This window comes from Acomys russatus, chromosome 3 (assembly GCF_903995435.1).
Source record: "Acomys russatus chromosome 3, mAcoRus1.1, whole genome shotgun sequence".
Taxonomy (NCBI): Eukaryota; Metazoa; Chordata; class Mammalia; order Rodentia; family Muridae; genus Acomys; species Acomys russatus.
The window spans coordinates 30,460,266-30,466,638 of record NC_067139.1 but is presented as its reverse complement, the minus strand read 5'-3'; the positions used below and the strand labels follow the sequence as shown (position 1 = coordinate 30,466,638).

The window sequence follows — 6,373 nt, the reverse complement described above, 5'->3', positions numbered from 1 at the left end:
AACACACCCTAGCCCTTCGGATGCACTTGAGGAAGCCAGCACTGCAATGCATAAACGATCTTACAGCCACAGGTGGTAGGTGAGCAGGTGACTAGTGAGTGAGGTCTCCGTACTCAGCCCTGGTTTGTTCCACTGGGGTCAATTACACAGCTGGTAACAAGCATGTGTTTGCACCTGTTCAAGCCTCCAAACGTGCTGATTCCATATTAATTAAACTACTCCTTAAAAGCAGGTTAAAAATGAATTAGACCCTGCCATCCTGTGTAGGTCCCAGCCTTCCCTCGGTGGCTGTTCATCTATAAGAGATCCATCTATGGAGGGTATGGAGCAGTGTTTCTTGGTGATTAAGGAGGGGCGAATCATGCTCCATCAATTAGCACTGGTGAAAACAGTTGTTAGTACACAGCACGCATGTTAGCGATTAATTAATAAGTGTTGATGAGCTAACCCCCCTCATTTCCTGTGTAAAACACACAGCCACCACCCTCCCCCAGCACAAGGCCCACTGAGTGCAACAGGAATATTGACAGTATAATACAAAAGGCAGTTGCGGTGACAGCCTCCATCTTTCCTAATGGGTTAAGGGACAGCAGTCCATCACTAGCCGTACTGTTTCCAAATGTAACACACTCAAGGGACCCAAGTTGTCAGGGAGCTCTGGCGTTTCATGCTTGAAATCTTTGAAAAGAGGAGAAAACCAGCACTGTGGCACATGATTGTGGGAATTCGTCTGGATAGGATGGGTAGAAAATTTGGCGCCATATACCTGTAGGACTCACAAAGTTCTTACAGAACACGTGATATGACTGTTTGAGTTACACACTTAAATACCACTGTGGCTTTGCTTCAATGTCACTTGTATTAGTCACTATTGCTTCCAAAGTGCCGTTGCGACATGTACTTTGAGGTGCTTACCTCCACACTGAATCACTGTCAGAAACAGGCAGTTTGATTAGTTGAAACCTACACTCAGTGGAGCTCCAGCCTCCCATTTCCATTGAGCAAATCCAAACTTTCAGAAGCCATACCCAAACAAATTCCCAAATCTAAACCTGGGGCCACTCCCATTATCAAGTCTATAGCCATGTGAACAACTCAGGCAGATAACACAGCCCACACCAACAATTTAGACTGGAAGAAAAATAAAGCTTTACAATTAATTAATAACACAGCTTAGAGAGTGTGGTGGTTAGTTTCAACTGTCAGCTTAACACAATCTAGAATCACCCAAGAAGAGAGTCTCAGTAAGGTGTCACCTAGATCAGGTGGGGGCTTGTCTGTGGGGGATTGTCTTCATTACTAATGTTGACTGATATGGGGAAGATACAGCCCACTGCTGGTGGCACCATTCCCTAGGCAGAGCTTCCAATGGGAAGCTTCTCACTAGGTGTCAGCTAACCTCAAGGATGGAGAACAGGAAACTAAGCCAGTGTCATAGTTTTCCAGATGGCTGATGACCCTGGACTAAGACGAATGGAGTAAACTGCTAGCCAGGGTCTCTGCCATACTTCTGTCTGAGTGTTCCTGGATGCTCTGAGCACCACTGGAAGCCACTCAAAGAATCAGAGAGAGGAAACATTCAAACACACAAAAACGGGTGAAGTTCTGTCTTGGCAGGAGCGTGGCTAGAACTGCGGGATGTTAGGTTAAATGAAGTAGTCATAACTCAGAAACACAAATATCCGGAGTCTCCCTCACTGCAGATGCTGAAACCCCATTTCAAGAGAGCAGAGGGCAGAACAGTGGTCACTGGAGGCTGGGAAGGGTGCAGGGTGGGGGAGGGGGAAGGGGCTGTTGAGTGGCAGCAGGGGTGAAGTAGGATGTGAGCAATCAGCCCTGTCTTATAGCACAGTCAGATGACAATGAGTGACAAGCAATAAAATGTCTAAGAATCACTAATATGAAGAAGCTACTCCTACCCCAGGAGAAATTATGCATGCTTGAACATTACACAGCACAAATATCTTGATGTCATCACTACACAATGCCTACAAATAGTCAAATGTCACACTACACCACATAAATACATACAATTGCTGTTTTTCTTAAACATCAAAACGTATTTTTAGTCATTTAATTTTTCAATGCAAGAGGTTCACTAGCCACCTTCCATATCTGAGCAAAGCAGTTTAAACTCACTTCTTTCGACTCCTAGCTTCAGAAGTTTTAGTGTGTGGCCTGTTGGTTCCACTGCCTTCAGCCTTGGATGAGGTACAAAGAGGGGACTGGTCCCCTCACAGCCGACAGGGAGCAAAGAGAAAGAGGAGCACCGAGAAGCCAGCACCACGCCTTCAAGGACAAGACATACCTCAGGTCACCTACCTCCACCATGTAGGCCCCACCTCCTTCTAACCCAACAGCTATGAACTCAAAATGGATGAGTCCTCCTCTGCCAATGACTTGTTAATAGAGCCACTAGCTGGGCACCAAGTTTTTATGGGTCATGTTTTATTATTTTATCTTTATGCATGTGTAACCTGGACCAGCAGGTCATTGTTCAGTGGCAGGGTCCTGAGAGTGAGGGCCAGGGGATGAGACGATGCAAAACATAGAAAAGTTCTGGATCAGGAGGTCTTGCACAAGCTGATGGCACTTTTTAAATCGGCATTTCTACTTCCAGGAATATAGCATTCAACGCACTTCTATGCTAAGCAGCTTATTTGTGAAAAGATATAAACAGTTGAATTTAGTTCTCTACCACATTGGTTAAATAAATAATGGTGGGCCACCAAGAAGGCATTGACAAGGGAGTAAGAAAGCAGGTACACTAATGTCACCTGTATTTATGGGTTCCTAGGTGTTGAACTCCAGTTCTGACTTGCAGCCTGATGGCTTTAACCCCTGAGCAGTCTCCCAACTCTAGGTTGCTCCTTTTGAATAATCATTTCTTACTAGAAACCCTGAAGCAGAAATGCCACAAATAATTGATAAGTCCTACACACTTGCACCTGAGAAAGGGAAAAACCATATGGAATTGTGAAGAGAGTTGTATTGATCACCCTATACCACTTGCCATTTTTCTTCCTGGGAGATATTTGGGCAATGTGGTAGCAAAAGCCTTTAGCTATTCCACACTTAATAGCCTTTCATAAGATGCTTTTGTTAATCTTTTTTTTAAATATGTATTTATTTTTATGTATATGAGTGCTCTATCTGCATGTACACCTGCAGGCCAGAAGAGGGCATCCAGTCACATTATAGATGGTTGTGAGCCACCTTGTGGTTGCTGGGAATTGAACTCAGGACAAGGCTCTTAACCACTGAGCCATCTCTCCAGACCCCTCAGAAAATGTTTAATGGGAACTTTTCAGGATGCTAGATGAGAGACAGATGAACCTTGCACTGGTGCTCACATTGTCCTGAAAGCGGTCCGCTGGATGCAGCATGCTTATAGAAATCAATGACTACTGGACCCAACTGTAGAAAATGGTGAGAGAAATCACTGTGGCTGTTTGGGGTGTCAAACTCAATACCCTTCAGGAAAATCTGAATGGGGCCTATGGAAACTCGTCTTGAAGTATCAGTGTGCTAACCATCTGAAAGGAAGAGAAAGATGAAATGATCTTTGTCTCAGGCTGACAGATCTCTCACAGATTCCAAGAAAACAGAATTGTATAAACAAAGGAGACCAGGCAATTAAAGAGGGTGGATCCCTGTGGCTTCGACTCCCCAATGGACACCTTTGGTGCTTTTTGGAAGAGAAAAGGGATGCTGAAGGTTGCAGGGCATGGTGGCGCATGCCTTTAATCCCAGCACTAGGGAGGCAGAGGCAGGTGGATCTTTGTGAGTTTGAGGCCAGCTTGGTCTACAAAGTGAGTCCAGGACAGCCAAGGCTAACACAGAGAGACCCTGTCTCAAAAAAAAAAAAAAAAAAAAAAAGATACACATACACCCTCAATCAATCACCTTAGACATTTTGCATAATGGGGAAGCAGAAAACTGCCTCTGCTGACAAAAAATGAAGCCTGGAGGGGACAGGAACGAGGCATTAGAGTGATGTTCCAGTTTCCAAGGTATTGGAACGCCAGGACAGCGTCAGAGCAGTAAGAAGATTCAGCGAGTGTGCGTGGGCTCAGAGGCCATGGAGATGGGTACAGACACTGTGGTGGAGACCAATGACCAAGGGCTGGTCTAGCTTAGAGATGAGTCTAGCTTGTATGAGACAGATGCAGTAAGAAGGATGGGGAAAGTGAAGACTCTGTAGGGCTACTTAAAGAGTCAGGATTATCAGGGTTTGTGTACATTGTCTACATTCAAAAGTATATGGGAAGATATGAGCTAAGAAGGCAAAGGTGGGGGCTAAGTGCAGGGGAATCAGTGAGAGATGAGGAGGGCAGTGGAGTTGGGGGGACCAGTGAGGGCAAAGCCGATGCTGGGTGTGAATGCGGTTGCCATAACGAATCCTATTACTTTGTGCACAAAACCTAAAAACTCAGTCTTTTAAAAGGTGGCACTGGGACCCTTTGGGAAGCCCAGGCAAAATCGGCAGCAGGTCCACTTTGTGAAAAAGTCATCCCTGGATACAGTGAGGAGGAAAAGAAGAGGCAGTAGAAGAGAGGAAAACTTACCGATGGCAGCCAGCCAGCAGCATCCGTGGACAAAGCTGCCTGTGGTGGATGAGCTTTCTCTCTGCCTGGTGGAGAAGGTGGCAGTTCATGCCAACTGCATCAAATCCACCAAGGCTGGAGCAAGATGGATAAGCATGCTTGCTCACAATTTAACAACCTGCGTTCCATCCCTGGAACCATGTGGTAGAAGGAGAGAACTGTGTAGGCTTTGATCTTTTCTTTCTTCTTCTTCTTCTTCTTCTTCTTCTTCTTCTTCTTCTTCTTCTTCTTCTTCTTCTTCTTCTTCTTCTTCTTCTTTTTTTAGAAATCAAAACTTTTAATCAACTGTAGGTGTGGTGGGCTGGGTGAATTTGCTAAGACTAGGCCTAAGGCAGGGGCTAGCCTTGTCAAACTTTGGTAGTTAGCACAAAGATCAGTGTGGCTTTGTGTTGAGTTACATAACTGTAAAAGCAAAAACAAACAAACAAACAAAACAATCTCAGCATAGCTCACACAGTAGGCTCTGTGCCTTCTCTTGGTGACTGCCATTAAGACAGGGCCTCTTAGCAGAAGTCAGCATTCACCATCTTTGTAATTATGCTCTTCTGAAGTGGGAATCTCAGATTGCATAGATCCTTGTATACAGTTTCCACAGTATGGCAGACTTGTTTGAGCTGATCTTTGCCATCTTCTAGGTGAATTCTTGGGGTCTTTCCTGAATACTCTTCCTGTGGTGGCTGTAACACCTGGCACATCCTGTCCTCTAACTTCTCTGTCAGATCCGAGACCTTTGTCTGGAGGCTGTCCCTGAAGTTGGTCATAAGTGCACGGCCCTTCTGTCTGCTCTCACTGATGTTTTCAGTCAGCTCCTGGGCTCTCTTCTTCAGGATTTCAATGCCAGAGCGCAGAGAGGAAATGGGGCCTGACTGCTGGTAGTTGGGCATTGGCTACCGGTGTGCCAGCCTCCACCTCATGGGCTCACTCTGCGGATGCTCCCCGCTCTCCACAATCCACTGGGGCTCCTGATTCTTTAACTGCATGGGAGGCACGTACACTCCCAGGCACTCCATTTCTTCTTTTCCTCCGCTTTGAAAATTTTTTTTAACTTACATAATTTGGAGTTCCTTAATGCCTTCCAACCCACTCACCCTAGATAGAGAAAGGAGGTTAATACAGACAATGGAAGCAGATCTTTTGAGACTCAGCTCATTGGGGGTGATTCCACTCTTCCTAGTCAGGATTCCAGAAGATCCACCCGTTAAACAGCAAACAGCAAAAGCCAGAACCTCCAAGCATTCTCTGAAGCGTTTCTCTCCAGGAGCCTCTGGAACTGAAGCAATGAACTGCAAAGCAATGAACTGGGAAGTGATGCAAGAAGCCATTGATTTTTGTTATTTGGACTATTTATACTCTCTCATAGTCCGTACAGGATGTTTTGCAAATAGCAAAGACTATGTATTTTCCCCCTACCTCCCCCTGCATGAGGCAGTTCCCTTTCTAGCAGATAAACATCACATGCCATCTCACAAGTCCCTTTCCAGTAGACAAACATTACACTCCCTCACACAAACGTATTTCACATCCCATACTTGAGATCAAATATGAAAAAAAAAAAGAAAATATGCTTACATCCACTATAAAACTGACTCCTCCTTGTCATTTATTTGTAGTGAGAATTTTGGTTTCTTTTAAAAACACAGAAATATTGTAAGAATATGTCTTCATTTTAATCCCAGGTGTGGGATATGAAGCTGCTTCAGATTGTCCACATAATCTGACTATGATTTGCCTCGTGCTCTATCAGGGGCATGATTTTTTCCAGCTGC

General features: G+C 44.9%; 1 pseudogene; it reads right to left on the bottom strand.

Annotated features, from left to right (window-relative positions):
* Positions 1-5,120: 5,120 nt before the first annotated feature.
* LOC127211056 (synaptonemal complex central element protein 2-like) lies at positions 5,121-5,617 on the bottom strand (annotated as a pseudogene).
* Positions 5,618-6,373: the final 756 nt, after the last annotated feature.